Genomic DNA, 22,007 nt, shown 5'->3' with positions numbered 1-22,007 from the left:
AAAATATTTATTAATAAAACAATTTAATTAATCTGCACCAACATATTGTTCAAGCCTCTGCATTATTATCCTGCGCCATTTTAACAGTTTTTAAATGTTATCTGGCCCAAGTCAAAGATTCCTAGCAACGGAATAATCCAAGTCGAAATACAAATGCAGTGAAGGACTATAGCCTTAAATACGGTGGGTCCTTTCCTCTTTTAGCTTTAGCATGCTGAGCTGCCACAGCCCCTTGGCTGGCTATGAAAAGTCATCAGCATCATCGTCCGGCAACCAGTTGTTAAGAGAAAAGTCAGAAGACCAGCCTTCTATTTCTAGACCTTCCCTGACTCATCCTTACATCAATGTTAAAATACAGTCAGTCCAATTCAACAAAACTCCCAACATGCAAACTCAGTGGGCGTTCAAAGACTAGTTTAAAGGGGAAGCTCCTATAAACAAGTCTGATACAAGGGAGTTATTAACAGGGATCAGTGAATAGAAAGAGATTCTAATTGTTCCTCCTATCTGATCCTCCATATATGCCCTTCGTATATGAGGCAGGACTCATTGAAAATGGGGGTTTTGAAGGACATGGCTGTTTGGGGCCCAATCTTCCTCTGGATAACCTGATTGCTCCCCAAAGTTACATTCAGTGCCCTTCTCCTGAAACAAAAATCCAAGTTCCACGTTCAGAGAACTAAATGGTGAAGGAGATTTGAGAGATGATAAGCTCGGCAGACCACGAGCTGCCAAAGGCCACCAGAAGTCCTGTTCTGCTTAGCCATATAGAGAGAGGGGCTCTTTCCGTCCTGCATGATTACTGGTTCTCCCAGCACTATGATAAACCAGCAGCAGGGGCTTTTAGAGGGCTGACGACCTTGAAGCCAGGGCACTGCATTTGACTGTGGACACTGGAACGCTTCCTGATTTTATTAGTCCATAGCTTCATAATGTGAGTTTTCCGTGTGTATGTGGAGCCAGTAGGCAAAATGATGCCTTGAGGCTCCCAATGTGACTTCCTCTCCAGGCAAGCTCTTGGGAGACAAGATCCCACCCCATGCTGTTCAAGACAGACTTCGGAGAATATTTATGAGACCATACGAGTACCTGTGAAAGTTTTCCCATGCAATGCATATACTGGTTAAAGTGGGTTTGAGGATCATTTACCCTTAGCTAGGAAGAAATTCACAAATGTTGTCTAACTTGACCTTCTGCCTGCGGGGAAGCCCTGAAATCAAAGGGCCTCCTTTACAAGGAGGTCATACTTTCAGAAATTATTAAGGTTGTCTTCATACAATGCACACATATTTAGAGCCATTTTCTCTCACCAAACACAGTGGGACCTGAGCTGACTGTAAACGCAGCCTAAATTTTTCATCCTTTCTCTATTCTAGGACTCCTCTCAATGCCCATTTTTCATTCTTCATCCTCATGTGCATATTACTTGATTTGTTCTAGTCCTCCAAATCATTTTCTAGTATTAAGTAACTTTTGGCACAGGAGAGTTTCACTTAATATCTGACTCAAATTCCTCATGCTTCCATTTCAAATCATCTTTTTCAGCTCCTAGGGAAGGCAGATAATAGCTGCTCTCACCATCCTCTACACAAAGCTCCTTCATGAACCTTAAGGCTGTCATTTGTTATTTTTTTTTTTAAACAAGAGATGCTTTCTATCAAATCTTTAAAAATTGGTTTTTGAGAAATGGTCGCAAGCCCTCAGTTTATCTTGGTCCTATCTGGAGTCAGCTGAACTTGGCAGCACATAGCTTTCTCCTAGGTATAATTATAGTCCGGAGGAGAATGCAATTTGTGCAGCATTCCACTGACCTACAAGCCGACCTTGTGCAGGGGCAAATTCACAGGTTGCGTTAAACCCTATTAGACATGCCTAGTTTAAGGCAAAGCCTTTCCAGACCCCCACCGCATGCCGGATCAGGCAGTCACACATGCGTACTATCACACTGCCTGGGGAGCTCTCGCAGTGCCTTCCAGAAAGGGGATAGGCAGGCTGATGTCCCATGCTGTCTAATCCTGTACCTTGGGCCGGTGTAACCAAATGATTATTAGTTCTTACATATGTGGATTTTTTTGAAGAAGAACCTGCCTCTTTGAATAAGAATTAGGACAGAAATGAGAAGACAGATTTGCTACACTGGAAAAAACCCACACCCTGACTACTCAGCTAGAAAAGTCTTGCCAGGCAGACTGAGAAAGCTCTCCTGCCAGGCGCAGTGGGATTTTTCACATCAACATAAAATCCACATCTATCTTCAGGATTCTGCCCGAGCTTGGCAGATGGGGCCAGGAGTAAAAATAAAAATAAATGGTCTGAATAGCCCATGAATGCTGGAAGCACAATTGGCCAAGTGAGTTCGGCAGAGCCACAAAGTTGAGAGAATGATGGAAGCTGTCTTCTTCCAGGGAGACTTCCCTGTCTGAAACTGAAGATGAGAAGTTTCTCTACCTGCCCCTTCACTGGACAGCAAACACATTCAAGCCTATACCACGTCAGGTAGGTGCTCTGTTCTTTGGCTTAGGCCTCACACTTGAAATTTCCCAGTTTCAGTCATGAGTCCCATCTCCTGTGAAGGTGGTTTTATTGTAGAACAGGTGCATGTCTGGTTAAATACAGCCACAAACACCTCCTGGGCCCTTCAGGCATATAAACGCACCGGAAAGTTGCTGCCTTGTCTGTCTGATTCCCCCTCCCCCGACCAAAAACAAACGCATAAATGAAGGATCCACAGACACGGGCAGCTCTTTCCTTACGTGACAGGGATATATTTCAAATAGCCATGTGAGGTCATGTTCGACTCTAGAGAAGAAATGAGCATGTGGTTTGCCTCTCTCAAGGAAACTGAAGACAGCGAAGAACACACAGAAAGGAGACTGTCTCTCCAAAGCAAAATTCTAAAAAACATTATTTCTATTTTTGCACCTTCACACTGGTGATCCTTGGCTTAAGCTTCATATCAATACTCACCGAACACCGTTACTTGGCAAACCCACAGACATTAAGAGGCTGGTATAAAGCCCACGCACTGCTAATGAGAAAGCAGCTTTTCTCATCGACAGGAATCCCTTGCATTTCTAAGCCCCTGGATGCCAAAGGGATCCTAGTGCTTTCCTAAGGACTCTTGCATTTCCCTCAAAGACATTCTTACGGACTAAGCTGGTCGACAGAACCCTACGTTAGAGACCTAGAAATTGATGAACCTATCTCACAGGCTACTCTGGGGTAGTGGAGCTGATAACCTGCTCTGAGTCATAAATAGAAATTAGTGTGAAGTCCCGACTGGCGGGATTGGAGAGCAGCATCTTCTGGGGACGAGATACGGCAGAACAGGGAACCCTTAGCTTCAGTTCTCTCTTACTGAACTGTCCCCCACTCGCAACCCCTCCAGCACCAAATGACAAATTCTTATTTTATAATGAATAGAAATCTAATTTGGAAGAAAGAGTGAGAATTTCCCAAGGGAATTCTAACAAGCGAGACAAGATAATACAATGCCATGAAGCATAACAGCCGGTGGATGCAGGCCTTCTACACAAAATTAAAAAAAAAAAAAAATTCATGGGATGGAACAACTGACAAAATCCCACTTCATATTCTTGTGCCCTCCTGGCCATTTCTAGTGTGGCAGTTACTGGAGATGAGACAGGTAAGTGACTCCTCCTCCCAGATGATGCCAGGAGAAAGGGCCAGCTGGAGGGGACCGGCAAGACCAGAGCTGGCAGGCGTCTTGCTCTCTCTGCCCTCAGGGAGAGTGAGCGCTTCCTCGGAAATATGCAATTGTTTCTTGGCAGATGCCCAGGAAAATAAATGCTGACTCAGCTCCCTTGTCCCATCTCCTGTGTTCCACCCCTGCCACTCTTTGGCATCAGACCCTGAGGAGTTGGTAGGCTGGTTCCATGGGGCCATATTATGAAGTGTCACCTGACTTGGTACCAACAAGCTGATGGGTTGTCTTCTGGGTAGTGGCCTCCGTCAACAGGCCTGACGATGCCATTAAAAGAAGCTTTCTACACACAGCCTGATTATCTGTGCCACTAAACGTTTCAAGGAAAACTAAGCTCCCCTGTTCTGTCAGACTGCTAGGTCTGAATGTCTTCCATGGCCTTATTTTTGGGGACACATAAAATTGCTCCGATGAAGTTTACTTTAAGGATTTAGGCTCTTCACCAAGAAATGTGAAAAGGTGCATTGTCATCCTGTCTTGCGTCTGAGAACATATTTGGCATCCCGTACCTTTACCGATGAGACAGAAAAGCTCTTTTGTTGGTTTTGAGACCAGTGAATTCTCTTCAGAAAGCAAATGGAGAGAAGACCATAGCAGGTGAAGGCTGGGGCTGGGACAGGGGTAGGAGGCACCATGGGGTGGAGGGGGGCAGGAATATAGGCAGGAAATAATTCTGATGGTTTGGAAGTTTCTGTGTCAAAACAAAAATCATACGCATTTTCCAACTCCAACTGGCCAGAGATTCAGGAGAGAAAATGGCCAAGACATTAGTGCATTCATTTGCCCTGCCTCCAGTTCAGGCCAAAGTGCAATCGCAAAAAGGTATAGGTGAGAAACGCCATCCTTTTGGTTCCAAGAGCTCAAGGCCCCTTCAAGGGTGCTTGGCTGTAATGAACAGGAAACAATTTTATTTTATTTTATTTTTTAAAAAGATTTTATTTATTTATTTGACAGAGAGAAATCACAAGTAGAGGGAGAGGCAGGCACAGAGAGAGAGACAGGGAAGCAGGCTCCCTGCTGAGCAGAGAGCTCCGATACCGGACTTGATCCCAGGACCCTGAGATCATGACCTGAGCCGAAGGCAGCGGCTTAACCCACTGAGCCACCTAGGCGCCCAACATGAAACAATTTTAAAGTAATGACAGCTGACCTGGGGAGAAGCAACCGGACAGAGGGCTACATGGTGGAAGGAAAATGAAAAAGAAAACAGAAGACTCTGAAAAGATCCAGCCTCTAGCAAAACATCAAACCAAACCAAACCAAAACCCAGGCCCTACTGTCCAGGACTCTGCCTTTTAAACTGATGGTGTGCCTGCTAAGCTACAGCGGTCCAGGAGTAGAAGGAAAGAGTGTCTGTCTTCGGGACAGAGGTTAATAACATCAGGATAACCCAGGAGAATTCAATTCCAGGCCTTCAGGTGGCTTCCAGCTGTCATGGTTCAAGCTCTCCCCAAGGCCAGGAACATATTCCATATCGTAGCCTTTAACAGCTGGATGGAGAATTTATTTACTCTCTGTTTTAGAAGGCACGGGAGTACAGCGGCTCACCACTCCAGACATACCAGTGGCAGGTAGCTTTAAGTCATGTTTTATTGTTTTGTTTTAAATGTCTGTATTATAATCTTCCTTTAAAACCCCGTGCTAACAACATTTGGATAGCACGGCTATCAAATACGTAGAGGAAATTTTTCCTTCTCTTTTCCTTCTTTCACCGCTGGCCCTAGCACGGAGGAGAAAAACGAAAGCTTTCTTTCGGTCATTCCTCAATTTGGTAGGATGGCGCAGGATGGGGATCCTACATACCTCTACAAACCATAGGCAAAACCTGCAGTTGCCTATAGAAAGCTGTCTGCAGTTGAAGACAATTAAGAATTTGTGAGATAACCTCTAGCAGTTTAGCATGCATGTGAATTACCAGGGACCTTGTTAAAAATATAGACTCTCATTCACTAGGAATGAGATGCGGTTTGGGATTGAACTGTATTCCTCCTACAAAAGATACGTTGAAGTCCGAATCTCCAATACCTCAGAATGTGACTTCACTTGGAAATGGGGTCACTGCAGGTGGGATTAATACAAATTAGGTCACCCTGGCATTGGATGGGCCCCAAATCCAATGTGGCTGGTGTCCTCTTAAGAAGACAGCCATGGGAAGACACAGAGACAGGGAGGGAGAATGCCAAGTGATGACAAAGGCAGAGAATGGAATTTCCCTCCTCGATGCCAAGGAATGCCGAAGACTGTCAGCAAGCCACCGGCAGCTGGGAAGAGGTGAAGAAGGGTTCTCCTACCAGCCTCCCAGGGAGGATGGCTCTTTCCAATACCTCGACTTCAGACTCCTAGTCTCCAGAATTATAAGACAATATGTTTGTGTAGTTTTTAGTTACCCAGTGTGTTGAGGAAGTCCCGGGAAACTAACACTTGGGCCTGAGGGCCTTTTATTTCTAGTAAGCTACCAGACAATGCTTACGCTGCTGCTCCGGGGGACACACTCTGTGGTCAGGTGACCTCAAATGAACATGTTCTTCTGTTTACTCTCATAGGCACTTAGCACAATGTCTGACATATATGCATGTATGTTTATACAATCCCTGATTCCCAGAGTTTTTTTGATTAACCAGCTGGAACTGTGTCTCTGTCCCTCTCTGTCTCCTGAAGCTATGTGCCCAGTCACGAACATCTGCTTTCTTTCATAAGGCCAATGCCAGCAATGCAGATAAGCTATGCCAGCCTCCTAAGGATTCTAAGTAACAATGTTGTGAGACCTTGGGACTCCCTGTCTTAGCAATATTTCTCATTTAATATTAAGACACCGAACCCAGTCTCTTGTATGTATTTTTGGTCACTCCAATAGGGCCTTTTCTCTCTAAAGTTTAGAGTGTTAGGCTTTTGAGAAGAACACGTGCTAATAATTACTCCAAGCTGGGTAGTGATGATGGGCAACAGAAATCTTATTATCTTCAATGTCATCGTGTGTCTTTGATATGATAATCACTGCATTCAAGATATCAGAAATGATGGATGGCCTTTGATTCAGAGTGTACCACTATGCAAATTACCTGGCTCTTTCCCACTCCTGCTCAGATGGTGAAGAGCTAGTGACAGTGGGCTCTCCTGGCTTCAGGGCCTCAAGCCACCAGGAGGCAAAATCTGGGGCAAAACTCAAAGAGGAATGCTCCCTTTTTTAAGGACACCTGAGGCCACTTCAGTTTTCCCTTTTATGGACACGCTTCACCTAGGACAACCCCACACATAGTATGAACATGCAGCCATTGCCAGGACGTAGAGCTATTTATGACCTAAGTCCTTCTCTGTTCACCTTCTGGGCAACAACAGGAGATATAAGTACCACACTGCTTCCAGTAGGCTCACTGAGTTCCTTCTAGAAACATGACAGGAGGATTCCAGGAAATTCTAGCAGGGGAAGAAAGATGAAAGAACACGGTGTATTTGTACTTTAAAACTGCCAGAAGATTCTGCCAGAGCTTACAGTATATAACCCAGCACGTTTCCCTGAGTTGGTAATTAGTCTTCACCATGCTCCTCACGTTCACAGAGTATCCATCATGGAAAGCGAGCACATGCTATATGCTTTCCTTCAGGCGTCCGTGTGAATGGAATAATAGTGATCCAAAATACTGACTACCATCCGTGAAGAGTGAGCTCTTACCTCTGTCCTGACTAGAGTCATCAGAGCATGTACCTGGAGGCTCTCATATGGACGAATCACAAGTACAAAAGGCACACAGTAGGTGATTTGCCCAGAGTTATCAGATGTCTGACTACTAGTCCTGTGTGCTTTCCCTTGGAACAAGTCTCGCTCCTGCAAGGACATACATGCCCCGTCACCCGAGTTCTACAAGCCAACAGCCTCCAAAATGTGAAAAGCAAGATGTGTTTGAGTGCTAGGGTAGAACAGGTAAGGCCTTTCACTCCCCTTTCTTCTATAAAACCAACTCCAAATGATGGGACTGAGTAGCAAAACCAAAATCTATCTTCAGTGAAATTAGGAAACCCCCTGTAGTTTCAAAACAGAAAACATGAAGCCAGAAGGAGTTGATAGAGTGGTATTCCATGGCACCATGGAAGGATAAATGTCACTGTCTGCCAGGCAAGGGAGAACCTTGGACACATACCAATTAGAGGGATCATGTGCTCAGGAAGGCAACTACCACTGGTAGGGAGCCAAAAATTAGGGGATGATTTAGAAGTTGGTATATAGTACAATTAGGTGCCCCGTGTACAATTTCACCTATATGTTCGGAAATACAGTTTGAGAGAAATTCAACCAGACAGATTTGGGGTTCATGGACACCAGGCAGAGCAGACAGTGGGGTGGAGGTCTTGTAGTAGAGTGGAGTAATTATCAAAATTCCACATCCTTTCTTAGCCTCTCTGTCAGAAAGCTAGCAGTCAGGCTGATATACCTTTCCCCAGCCCCAATCAGGTGCCTGGAGAAATTCCACCTGGAAAAATACATCAGTCTAAAAGCAAAGACAACAGGCCCCTGGTTGGCTATGTCGGTTAAGCATCTGCCTTCAACTCGGGTAATGATCATAGGGTCCTGGGATAGAGCCCTGTGTTGGGCTCCCTGCTCAGTGGGGATGCTATTTCTCCCTCTTCCTCTGTTCCCTCCCCCCAAATAAATAAAAATTTTAAATTAAAATAAAATAAAATAAAAGCAAAGAAAACGCCCATCTGAAATGGCTGTTCTGCAACTATTTACCACACTGTGAGACCCACTACTGGGCAAACCTTGTTCATTTCTACTGAACATTCCATCCAGGCTTATCACCCCTCAATCTTATACGTGCTATAGCAGCCAAGGATCACCAACTATTTGAAGAATCCTCGAACATGAAATGCAGATGTCAGAACTGAAAAATATTTAAAAGGAACTTGGAAGATGAAACAGAAGGAAAGTAGTAAGCAAAAGAAATATGTAAAGAAAGTGTAATTTATGAACTAAAGAAGTTAGCTGTATTCTTAAAAAAAGGAAAATGACCTTTTATAAATTAAAATATAATTCTGGAAATACAAAATCTTTGTCTATCAAAATAGGAATTCCATAGTGACTAAGAAAGTGAGAACTACTAATACCTCTGGAAGCCCTCTAGTTACTCGAAGTCTTCCTCTAAAGGACCCATTCTTCTGATTTTATGTTTACTATCCCCTTGCTTTTATTGTTTTTATAAAAAGCATTTTGTCACAAATACATGATTCCATCCACTTTGTAGGCTTTCACATGTTTGACCTTTAGACAAATGGAGTCACTCATGACTTTTTTCACTTGACATCTAGTTTAAAAATGATCTAATGAATGTATGGAGCTATAGCTAACTCTTTTTCAAAGATGTATAGTATTCTATCCTGTGACCTGACCTCAGTCCATCGGTCTACTCTAATGATAGTGTTATTTTCAGATCTTTGTTATTATAAACAAAGCTTTCACAAACATTCTCATATGAGTCTTCTGCTACAAATGTGCAGAAGTTTGAACAGAGGGTATACACATATTCACATGAACTAGGTAAAGACAAATTGCATTCCAAGCATATGGAGCAAGTAAGCTTCCAGTTAGCACCATGAGAACTCCTACCATTCCATACCCTCCTGATACTTCAGTTATATTTACTAATTTTTGCCAAGCTGGTGGGTCTAAAATGAGACCTCTGCATATATATCCTGGTTCTGACTTATTATCTCTTCACATGTTTATTGACCATTTATTCCATGACAAGCCTTTTCATGTCTTTTGCCTATCTTTTTAAAAGAAGGTGACCAACTTTTTACTAATCAGTAAAAATTCTGTAAGTATTTTGGAGAGAATTCTTCTTCAGTTATATACATCATGAACCTCTTCCCCAAGCTTGTGACTCAGCTTTTCACATTCTTTGTGCTATTGTCTGATGAAGAAGAGTTTTTTTTTTTTAATTTTAACGTATGCTATTTCTTATTTGATTTATACTTTTCGTGTCTTTTCCATGTGAGGCTAAAACATAGGTTCCTATATTCTCTTTAAAAATTATTAAGTTTTTCCTTTCATGTACTTGATACAACTGGAATGGATTTTTATTCATGATATGACATTCTTTTCTTTGGGCCATATATATATATATATATATATTCAATTTTTAAAATATTTTTTAAGAATCAATTTTACCTACTGATCTGAGATACCACATTTATCATATATTAGTTTGCATTATACATTGGTCTTGCTTCTGAAGTTTCAACTCTTTTCATTAATCTTTGTTTTATTATTTTCTGTGCCAATTATTACCATACCATACTTACATTACTTTTTTTTGACATGAGGTAGAATAAGTATCCTCCTGATTTTTCTTTTTCAGATTTTTTTCCCCTGAATTTTATGCTTCTTATTCCTTTGCTTAAAAAAAAGAAAAAGTTTTGCTACAGATAGGTGATTCCATAAAATTCCTTGGATTTTCATATGTTAAACTTCAGGCCAATGGAATCTTTTTGTGTGTGTGACTTTTTTACTAACCGTAACATTTAAGATTGTTTCTGTAAGCTTGTTTTTGAACCTCTGCTCTTCCATACAAGCTTTTAGAATAAGTTTGCCCAATGTTGAATAATCCTATTTAGATTTTGATTAGAATTACTTTGAAACTAGAAATCAGCTTGGGGTTAACTTCATCTTTATAGTACTGGTTTTCCTATTCATAAACAGAATAGCTCTCCTTTTATTAGGTCTACATTAATGCTTCCAATAGAGTAATTTTTATCCATTGCTGGATTCAATTAGCTAATCCTCTGTTTAAGATCTTCACATCTACATTCGAGAAACTAGCCTGTAATGTTTCTTAACTTCCTGTCCTTGTCTGATAGTGCTATCAAGACAATAAACCAGCTTTGAGTGTAACATTTTTTAGTCTCTAGAGCATTTTGTGGAAGAAGGAAATGTTTGGTGTAATCAAACCATCTGGTACTTTGTGGGAAGATTTCAACTACTGATCTAGTTTCCTTAATATTTACAGGCATTCCGGTGTTCTGTTTCTTCTGGGATATGATTTGTAATTCACATTTTTCTAGGAAGTTGTTCATGTTCTTTAATTGGCAAAAGTTTACTCATGGTATTCTCATGTATCTTCTACATTTCTATTGGATCTTGTAATTATATTCATCTTTATTTCCTACTATTTTATATATGTTTGTTTTCCTCAATCCTGCCAAAAGTGTGTGAATTTTATTGTTTTCAGAAAACAAACTTAACTTTATTGATTTTTTTATACTGTGTTTTAAAATGTTTTTTAAATTCCCATTCTCATCTTTTAATATTTGGTTGTATTTGTATTTGATTGAAACACATGAAATTATAAATATTTGATCACATTTGACCTAAAAATGGATTTTCTTGTCATTTAATGTAATATTTTTTCTAATTTCTCTTTTTTTCCCCTAGCTATTAATTTTGGAAGCTTTTTTTTTTACCTTTTTCTTTTCTAATATAAACACTCATAACCATACATTTTAGTTACATCCTAGGAGTCTTGAAAGACAATATATTTTTTTAAATTAAAAGTGTTTTCTGCTTACTGTCCAAAACCCAGTAAGCAGAAATGAGCACTGGGTATTATAAAAGACTGATGAATCATTGACCTCTACCTCTGAAACCAATAATACTTATGTTAATTAATTGAATTTAAATAAATAAAGTTTTTCTGGGTCCCATTTTAACTTCTTCCTTAATCCATGAGTTATTTATAGTATAAATTTTAAAAGGCAAGGAGGTTTTTCATTATTGACATATTTAAGTTATCTTTTAGTTTTTTATATATAATTTCAGTTTGATTGGAGGATGTGGTCTGTATGAAAAATTGCTTGAAATTTGTTGATTCTCATTTTCATCTTCATAAGTCTTTTAATAGTTTTCATTTTCATAAGTCTTTTAATACTGCATAACTCTCACTCTCTCTTTTTTTTTGAGAGGGGGAAAAAGAGAACGGGTGGAAAGGGAGAGGAAGAGAGAAAACCTTAAGCAGGTTCCGTGACCATGGAGCCCAGCATGGAGCCGGATGCAGGGTGCGATCACACAACACTGAGATCACAACCTGAGCTGAAATCATTGAGTTGGATGCTTAACTGACTGAGCCACCCAGGGGCCCCATAATATTGCTTAAGTCTTAAAATTATATCCATGAAAATTTAAATAAAGTATAATAGCTAAATTCAGTCTATTTCATTAATATGGAAACCAACCTAAAATATCATACTTTGAATTCCACCATCACCTAAATCAGCCATTCTGTGTCCCAACCAGCACCTGTAGTTTTGGCACATTTAAAACTGTACTGCAAACACAGATTCTTATGAAAGCTGAATAAAAATAGTGCTAGAAAATAGAGACAAATTTTGTCACCTTTGTGTTCTATTGCTTTGTGTTCTATTGCATTGTTTTCTCTTGGTACACCTTGAGGACATTCATCTTTGAGCCTCTGGCTTAAATTCTTTTTTTTTTTAATTACATAGCTGTGTCCCCATGGGACACACAAATAAAGGACGGAGTAAAAGGGACCTCATGTAGCTCTCTGGGGTCTCAGAAGCCATGACTGAATGAGAAATGGGGCCTCTGGTTGAGTCCAACCTTCTGTTCTCCTTGAGGGATGACAGTAGAGGATTCTCATTGTTCTTATTCCCACTGTTGTGGTCATGTTGATGGTGCCAAGAGTAGGGCAGCTGCAGCAAAAATATGTGCACCAGGGACCAAGGAAACACAGAGATTATTTTAATTCTCATAGTCACCCTTTGAAGTAGGTACTATTATCATTCTCACTTTATAGATGAGGAAACCGTAGGGAAGGATGAAGAGCCTTGTCCCATGAGCACAGTGTTGAGTCAGAAAGAAACCATGTTGAGCCATTACACTACCCCCTTCCCTCCTCAGACTAGCTGTGACTCTAGGTGCACTGGCTGTGTTGGAGGAAACAGTTGCTCAGAGGCCTAGAGCTCAGGCCTCTACCACAGGCTTACACTGACTTCTTGGTGGCTCCAGGGCAAACCCCAAGACAGCTGACAGGACTTGCAGACCGGCACAGGGACTTTGTACCTCCCTCCCTCCACATGTACCTTACCCCTTCCTTTGGTGGCAAATGAATGGCTGCCTCCCCCAGGGCTGAGTTGTCTGGATATTGCCACATCCCAAGAGGGTACGTCATCCACAACAAACACATTGCACGGTCCAGTTTCTCCAAGGTCTTGCTAAATCAGTCTAAACATCATAGGCTTTAGACATTTTGCTGCTACATTCTGAATCACGTTCTTCTCTGAGCAACCATCTCAAGGTCTCATTTTTTCCATTAGTAAGATGATTATATTACAGAGTGAACTATCTATAATGAGCCCCAGCTCAAGTAATGTGGCTTTCTGTTGGCTACATTTTAAATAAATCTTTCTTTGCTAATTAATACACCTTATCCCAGTGTTGCAAGTAACACTGGTGTTCCTAAATTGGACAGGGAAGAAGAGAACCACACCCAGAGTGGAAGATCCAAAATCCTCAAAACCAGTATGAATGCAATAACCATTTGCAAGCAAAGTTTAAAAGTTTTTGTGCTTGCTGTAAACGAAGGAAGTTGTACAAGAGTCTACAAGAGAGTAAAAAGTGATGTGATAATTAGGTCATGAATTAACCCCCTGGTACTTGCAGCTCTAAATTATTTTTAAAGACCCCCTTCTCACCTCCTAGGATATTTTGCACATGCAAAATGCCTAATTGACTAATAAGGCACCTAGCATAAAAACTAATTAATGAAAATGAAAACACTAAAACTCAGGTTATTTAGTAACCAGAGCCTGGAGCCAGATCCCAATTAAGCCACTCTTGGGTGGAGGAAGGGAACAGAATGCCCAATGGGTTCCATCTGGCTGTTCCGTGGGTCAATCTAGAGCCTCATGTTCTTCTCAAATGAGCCTTTCCTCCCTCTCCTTTCCACTGTGGTGAGGAGCTAGGATGGTCCTCTTTACACTGCAAGGGGGGAACCCCCCAGGCTCTCCCATTCACATGGAAGGGACTTGGCAGCTAAGGAATCCAGCTGGAAGCGGGCATGATTCACTAGCTCTCCCCCCCACAATCCCTTTTGTCATTCAGTCCACTGGAGGGGTCCCCAACTTTCCCGTCTCATTTGTACCCCACCCAGGAGATCTGATCATGGTTCTGGCAGAGTTGTGGCTTCTCATAACTTCTGGCAGGGGCCTCGCTGACCCATAACATGGCGACACACATGATTTCTTCTCATACTGTCTTTGTAAATTGACCATGGCTAACCTTGCTGCCCTAATCAGATCAATCAGAATAACATTTCTTGAGCTTAAGCCTCCCTGGCGGAGGCGTGACTCAGAGTCAGGCTCCGATCCGAAGGCGAAGGCTGAAGGCGCGTTTTGGAGTTTCCAGTGGTCTCGGGTTTCCTTTGCTTTTATCACAGTTGGTGAGCTGTGTAAGGCCCGTGTTTACAGCCATGCAAATTAGCCTCAGCTGGAGAGAAATCAGGTCAGGCCTAAATGAAATCAAGCTCTGGGCCAAAAGGTATTTTATCAAAAATTGGAAGTGTAGCCACAGTAGTGGGGGTCCAGCCAGACTGTCTTAAGAAACATGGGGGCAGCTTTGTCCAGTGTAATCGGAACTCTTGGCTGGCCTCTGGACCCTGGGAACTCTGAAAGATGGAGGACGCAAGGAAGGTGAAGGGCCACCCAGCCGACAGGGGCTGGCCAGTGGGACCAAAGGCTGATGCTGCCAAATGCATTTTTTGTTAAGTAGGGGCAAGTGTGAGAAAGGAACATGGCCTCCGTGAAGGAGGCAAACCGGTGTCGAGGCTCGTTTGCGTCATGCTCCTCACTGACAAAGCAAGGTCTGGATTTGCGGTTTCTTCCTACTCACACGCTTTTCTACACTCAGTTGCGAAATGTGTGTATGGAGGTGTCCACACAGATATGATCTGATATTCTGCACCTGGAAAGCGTCTTTAAAAAACATCCACTTTGGAGGCCATGACAGTTACAGAAACTAAGGCCAGAGAGGTTACGTGACTGGACACAGAGCAACGGCTAACTGCTTACCTTGAAGACAAGATCTCTGGCGCCTTTCCATTGCAATCTTCCCCCAACAGATTCCCAGTCTGTCAATACCCCCACACATAAAGAAACTTGGTTTACTTTAAGAGAATCCTCCAGTCCATTTATGTCTCTTGAGAGTCGGGGTTACTGACAATTATTCCTCGAGCTCCCACATATCTAGGACTCCTACAGCATAGTGGGATGGGTCAACTGCCTCCATCTATCGGATGGTGCCTGGGGCTTAATGCAGAGATACTGATTTACATGTAATTTCCTCATCTATCTTCAAGTAAGTAAAACGAAGTTGGTGGATCTTGGGTGCCCCTATTTGCAAGGCAAAGTAATGACCGGATCGTTGTAATTCATCAAATTAAAGTTTGCGTCTTTGGACAGAAGAGACCTGAGAGCCAGAGAATTTAAAGAACTTGCCTGAGATTCAATAGTTGGCTAAGGTCAGAGCCAGAAGTAGAAACCAGGTCTACTGACACCAAAGCTAGTGCTTCTTTCACTAAACAATGACCAAGGAATACAATTCAGCCTTGAAGCGTACTTCAAGCCAGGACTTGTAGTTGAACTGAGTCCAACGGACCATTTGAAAAGTAATTAAGAGCACAAACTCTGGGGTTGTTGTTAGATCCATTTTCTTACCACTTATGAGCTGTGCGATGCTGGGCAAGTTATGTAACCCCTCTAGGCTGAAGCTTCCTCACCTATGAAATGGGAATCATAGCAGTAACCAACTTAATGGGTTCTCATGTCGATTACATAAGTTAATACATGCCGAGCACTCAACCCAAAACCACGTGCTATTATGATCACTACTGAAATCCTTGTCATCTTCACTTGATACATATTACATAAATGCAAGGTTATTAAGACTTACTTCTGTCCACATGAAGCATGTCCCTGGATGAACACATGATCCTGTGTATGTTGGAGATGTACATACTTTGCAAAGTATTTATGAGTTCAGTTGTGAAAGCCTCCAGTGACCTGGTTTTGTAATTAAATGCCCATATAAGATCTTTGCCTATTCTTGTTATAGCCTCACATTTCTTCCAGCTCAGCAGTCGAGGCTAGAGGAGTCACTGCATTGGCGCCCACCCTCGAATCCCTGTCTAGCTCCAGCCCACGTCACAGTCTTAGAAAAGGGCCAGAATGCAGCATAAAAGAAAGAGGTCCAGAAAAATATAGGCAAGAATTCAAAACTTTCTTCAAGCAGGCAGAAGGATACTTTTAAAAAATAACAACATTTAGAATGATTTTCTCATAGTCTATCTTGTAATATCGGATTTTTTGTTTTGTTTAGTTTTTCAAAACAAAATCTATATTCAAAGAACTCTTCACTCCCTTAAACAAACAAACAAACTTCCCTCCCTTTAGATGCAGAAGACTTTAGAAAGCTGTGTAAACGTGTGTGCACGCACGCGTGTGCGGGTCATGGAGGTGATTCCAGGATCCATTACGTAGGGGCTAATCCCGATACTTCATGCATTTCTATACCACAGTCATTCAAAGTACAGGAAATACGTCAAATGGCAATTTCTATTCTACTAATACCTACAGACCTTTCTTATATGCACTTGGCTCCCAGTACTTTGTGTAGATCATGTGCTCTCATGGGTCCCAGTAAGAGACTTAAGGGGACTAGGGAGGGTGGAGAAGAGAGCAAGTTAGCCTTCTGTAGTTTCCACTTCTCCCAGCTCCAAGAAGCGAATTTAGCTTCCTGTCTCAGCATTCTTAGGTGCCCTCTTGTGGTCAGGGGAGGTAATGAGCACGCTAACGACAGCAGCTGGCTGGAGGCAAAGTCCAGATTATTACTGTTTAACGGCCGACAGAGAAATACAGCTGAACTCCAAGAATAATATTCAAATTTAACATTCTGAAAGAATCATTGATACCCATACTTGACACGCTCTGGCCACCATTTTTTAAAAATAAGCAAATAAAGTAAAAGTACAACTTAACTTTTGGGGCCACCTTCTATCCAAATAAACTTTGCAAGGCACGACTTTTGTAAATTGGTGCCTGTCATGGGGTAGAGCTCCCGTTTGCTTGTGGTAGATATGGCCAGTCAGGGGCCTTGAAGCTGAAGAACAGGAAAGCCCTGATCAATCCAGATATCACTCAAGGAATCTAGACATAGCACTAATGACCTGAAGGTCATAGATATTGGTGCAATCAACACACGGGCAAATTATTTCACTCATTTCTATAGATGATAACCCCTAACCTCTCCACTCATTTTTCAAACACATGAGAAATACAAAGGGGTTGGCAAATTATCCCCACTCTCGGGAGAAAAAATAATGCACGGACCTTACCAAGACAGCTCAGAGAAATCATCTCTGTATACAAAAGCTGAAATTATATAAACTCGGAAGGCAACAAGTTATGAAAACCCTATAAATTTATGTTCAGGCTTCCAAACAACGTTCTCCTTCTCCCCTTCTCCCCTCCCTGCTAAACTGAGACACCAAGTCTGCGATTGAAGAATTACAGCTATGATCCTCGCCAAAGTGACCAAATTACAACTGAAGGCTCTTGGCTCCAGGAAGTTTCAACAGACTAATGTCTACTGAAGCATCCCAACCCCTCCCCAAGCTCACCACCCTCCCCCCAAGTCCTCAGGGAATCATTATCATTTATCATTTATCTCATTACTTCTTAAGAAATATCTATTAAAAAGGCAGAGGGAGAGGAATGATTTTATGTGTCTTACAGAGGAAGGAACAAGCCCAGAGATGATTTATAATGCAAAGCGAGATCTTGGCATTTCAAGGGAGGAAGAGTGACAGGTCACGCTGCTTTTCTGCAAGTTGTAGTGTGAGCTTGGGAAGCAATGTAAAAGTTGATTAGAGCAGCTACCTCCTCGATAGGTACCAGGAGGAAGACTCTCAGATGATGAAGGCTGAATCCTGGCTCCATGTCAAGGTGCTGCCCTCCCTTTCCTAGTAACAAATGTAACTTAGAGACCATATAAATATGGGCGTATTGACAGTGGAAACTCTGCTTTACAGTGCGAAAGACTGCATATAAACCAGTGTAAGATGAATTACCAGATGTCTACATGTGACATTAAGGAAGCTGTGGAAATCTATAAATCCTGAAAAACAGGAATGCTCTAGAGATGACCATTTGCAAATAGTTTCAGCCAATGGGGATGCAAACCCTTCAATGACTCCTCAATGACCTTGGGGATCAATGACGTTCAAGAATTTCTTCCTAAAACTTTCTCATTCGTTCATAGACTACTATTAATACATAGTTCTAGGAAATGGTTAAAGGAATTTTATCACCATGATTTCATTTTATCCTTATAACAAGCCTCTCCAGGGTTGCTATTCCCCATTTTATAGAAAAGGAATCTGTGTGGGAAAGTGAAACAACGTGCTCTGAGGTTATCAGGAACCAAAAAAAAAAAAAAAAAAGAGAGAGAGAGAGAGACAGAGGACTGAGTGTTGGTGGTGCCAAGAGGAGCTGATGTTTTTGGCCCCGGTTCTCAATGCAGCAACTGCTATGTCTGTAGTGGCCCCATGGTTTGAGGTCACAAAGGAGGATGGTACATGCCCAAGTATGGGACACAAGTCTGTCTTAGTATTACAGCTAATATTTAAAATGGGTGGTAGAATCAAAGGAAAACAGCTCTCAATCTACATATATTGTTGTTGGAGTTACACACAAACCATCCTTTTTTACAAAAATTAACTAGAAGAATGACTCCAAAACAAAACAAACAAACAAAACCAACCAAACTAAACCCTGGGATACTTTTCCAATATGGGACCTATTTTGGATTTGCCCAAGTATAGCTGTATTTTGTTGATGATTTTAATAATGACCACTCTCTTTTATACACGTTGGCTCAGTCACCCCAATAAAATTTGTGACAGTCATCCATGTGGCAAATCCATGTTTAAATGAAGGGGAAGACACATCTGAGGCTCTTGTACATCGTCTCAAGTGTCTGTTGTTACCGACTTCTTCCCTGTTACGGGTAGGCAAACCCAAGAAGTCATGTCTTCTTTCTAGGTCTCAAATTCTCATGTACCCAAATTCACCATACTGGAAATTCATGTACTGAATTTGCTGACTGGTAAGGTCCCCTCCAATTCTTGGATGATAAGATACCATAGAACAGGATCCCTGCCTAGGCTACGAATATAAATATCCGCTTACTGACCGCCACTGCCAGTGACAGGAACTTCAGATGGTACTATAGAAGGTGAACTAGAAACTAGTGTCCACGTTCAGCAGAATCCTGATAATTCTGACAGCTACTTCTGAACGAGGAATGTAGACAGTGCCGAGGAAGGAAGACCAGCTCTGCCGAAGAGGTATTCCACATGTGGGTCTGAACGCTGGCTCAGCCCCTACAGCCAAGGCTCAGACACTTGATTTTTAAATTTCCAACATATCCTCCACTCCAGTCATTAGAAACGAGACCCATTTGGCCAGTATTCTTCCTGCTCACCTTGTGTGGGAATCATTCTGCAGTTAAGCTGATGAAGTTGCCTTCTGATGCTATGAACTCCCCAGTTCCTCAAAACCTCTACAATATACTTTCACTTTCATTTTAAGAGAGACAACAAAAATCTGGCTAAGGGAAGAGACATCCATCTCCATGTGTGAAACCTGACCCCGGGCCTGGAAGGAAGGCTCATACGGGACAGGCTTAGAGTTCTCTGGCATTGACTCAGCTCCTTTTTTTTTTTTTTTTTTTAAACTTAAAATCTCAGCTCCAACGTAGGCCACACGCTCACTGAAAACTCCCAACCAGTCTCAGGACAGCAAAACCCAGTCAATATACAGGTTTGCCTCCACTTCCAGAGGGATGCTGAGACTAAACATATCTGTGGCTTCTACAGGGCGACAGCAACCTCGCTGCTGCTCAGAAAGATTAAAGAGTTCAAATGAAGGGTATTTTTTTTCCCCTCAGACAGGGAAACAAAATAAACATATCAAACACTAACTGCCTTAGTGGAAATCCTCTGTTGAATAGGCAGACAATTATGAGATAAGAAATAAGAATAAACAACCAAATGCTTTGATGTTTTAAAAACAAATTCTTTGAGGTTTTAAAAAAATACTCATTCGTCAAAACAGAAGTAATTCGTTTTATGAGTAAACAATATGTTACCAAGCATCCAGAGGGGGAAACAAAAGAAAGGAGTAATACCCAACTGAGAAGAAAGAGGGGACAGAAGTAAGTTTAATGTGATATTGCATAAGAAAATAATCAGCAGAGTATCCTGATTAGCCAGAAGAGGCCTCCTGGAAGAGGCAAACTGAGGCTAGCTTTGGAATACAGAGATTCTTCTTTTGCTTTTCAGGCAACAGAGGAGTCTTCTGTGTCTATGGATGGCTTTTAATAAGCCAGCTTGGCGAGAGAGCACACTTAATTCTGTCTTGTGTGAATCTCACTGCATAGGAATATATAGCAGCTGAAAAATTCAAATTGTTTCATGCAATATGTCCTCTTAAAGATTTGGTCTGATATTTGATTATTTTTGGTGTCACATCTTTCTCATGAAAACATAATCCCAGGGCGCCTAGGTGGTTCAGTCGGTTAAGCGGCTGCCTTTGGCTCAGGTCATGATCCCAGGGTCCTGGGATCAAGCCCCACATTGGGCTCCCTGCTCAGTGGAGAGCCTGCTTCTCCTCTCTCTCTGCCTGCTGCTCTGGCTACTTGTGATCTCCATCTCTGTGTCAAATAAATTAAGATCTTTAAAAAAAAAAAAGAAAGAAAGAAAGAACAAATATAATTCCTACACAGTGGAGTGGTAAAAAAAAATTTTTTTTAAAAACCCTCTGATGATAATTTTCATTCATAATTCAAGTCAGTGGGAGAACCTGATTTGATTAACAGAAAACTGCATTCAGGCTTTTGTCATTTTTGCCCCTCTAAGGCACAACTGATTTCCTAATTTAATGTTACTTGAGATAGGAATTGATGGATGAAGTCCGTTACATAATTTAAGAATAACGAGTTGATGCTAATATCATTCAGTGGGACTTTTTTCAAACATTTCTTTCACACCTTCTTAGATTCAATTTCACAACATCCTCGTAGGTCGGGTAGACTCAGGTTTTTATAGAAAAGGAAAGCTATGGCCTAGAGAATAGAGATGAGCAGCCCAAGCTCACATGGCAAATCAAGAGCAGAACCCTGGATGTCCTATACCTTTGCTGCAGCACCATCTAAGCTATTACCAAAACACTAAAGCCGAGAATTCGCAGCAGTAACAACAGCTGCAACAAAATGAGGGTAGCGGTCCTCTGAGGAGGGCTGACTGCGTCTGGCACTGTGCTGAGCACGACAGATCAGGTACCTCATTTAATAACTACTTAGAATAATTAATAATATGACCAAGTCATTATCTCAGGTTGCCGGAAGGGGATGGAGGCAAAGAGAGGATGAACTTTGACTGAGGTCAGGCAGCCCACATGAGTCTCCATGGCCACTCATTTAAGTTCACGTCAACCAGAAGGCCTGGGGAATCTTGAACTTGCCTTCTGATGTATGGCTGGCAGCCTCTGACTTCAAGTTCTCAAGTCTTTGCTCAGAAGTCAGCTTCTCTGTGAGGACTATTCTGTACATTCCACTGAAAACTGCAGCCTCGTCCCCACCCTGCCCCAAATCCATCTTCCTTACCCTGCTCTACCCCGTGGTTTAGTGTTTTGTTTCTAACACTGATTTTTAACATAAGTACCACAGGGCAAAGATCTTTGGGGTTTTCTCACCAACATATCCCAGAGGTTCGGACTGTGCTACCCAATAAAACTTTTATATTGACAATTTTTTTTTCAAATCTGTGCTATATGGTAACCACTAGCCACAAAAACAGAACTGAAAAGTGGCGAATGCCACTGAAGAACTGAATTTTTAATTTATCTGATTTATCTAATTATATGACTTAAACAGCCACATGTGGCTAATGGTTACCACACTGGACCCCATGGGCCTAAAACAAAACCTAGCATAAATATACTCCCTGTAAATGATTTGTTAAATGAATGAATTTATAAATAACTTAATGAGTAAGACATATTTTTCATATGACATACGGCCTACTTTCACTAACTGCAAGTTAAATTTTATATTTTTTCAATAGAATTATAAACTCAAGAAAGTCCAGATCAAATTAAGAAAATAGCCTGAAAGTTTTCCTTCCATTTCTATTTTTTGGAACAGTTTCAGGAGAATAGG

The 22,007-nt window shown here is 41.6% G+C and overlaps 1 protein-coding gene across 3 annotated transcripts in view; it reads right to left on the bottom strand.

The window, feature by feature from the left end:
• FMN1 (formin 1) overlaps nucleotides 1-22,007 on the bottom strand; it is a 402,553-nt gene that overhangs the window by 153,924 nt on the left and 226,622 nt on the right. The gene's annotated exons all lie outside the window — the stretch shown is intronic.

Source organism: Mustela nigripes, chromosome 13 (assembly GCF_022355385.1).
Source record: "Mustela nigripes isolate SB6536 chromosome 13, MUSNIG.SB6536, whole genome shotgun sequence".
In the NCBI taxonomy this organism is placed as follows: Eukaryota; Metazoa; Chordata; class Mammalia; order Carnivora; family Mustelidae; genus Mustela; species Mustela nigripes.
This window is presented reverse-complemented; position numbering and strand designations above follow the sequence as displayed.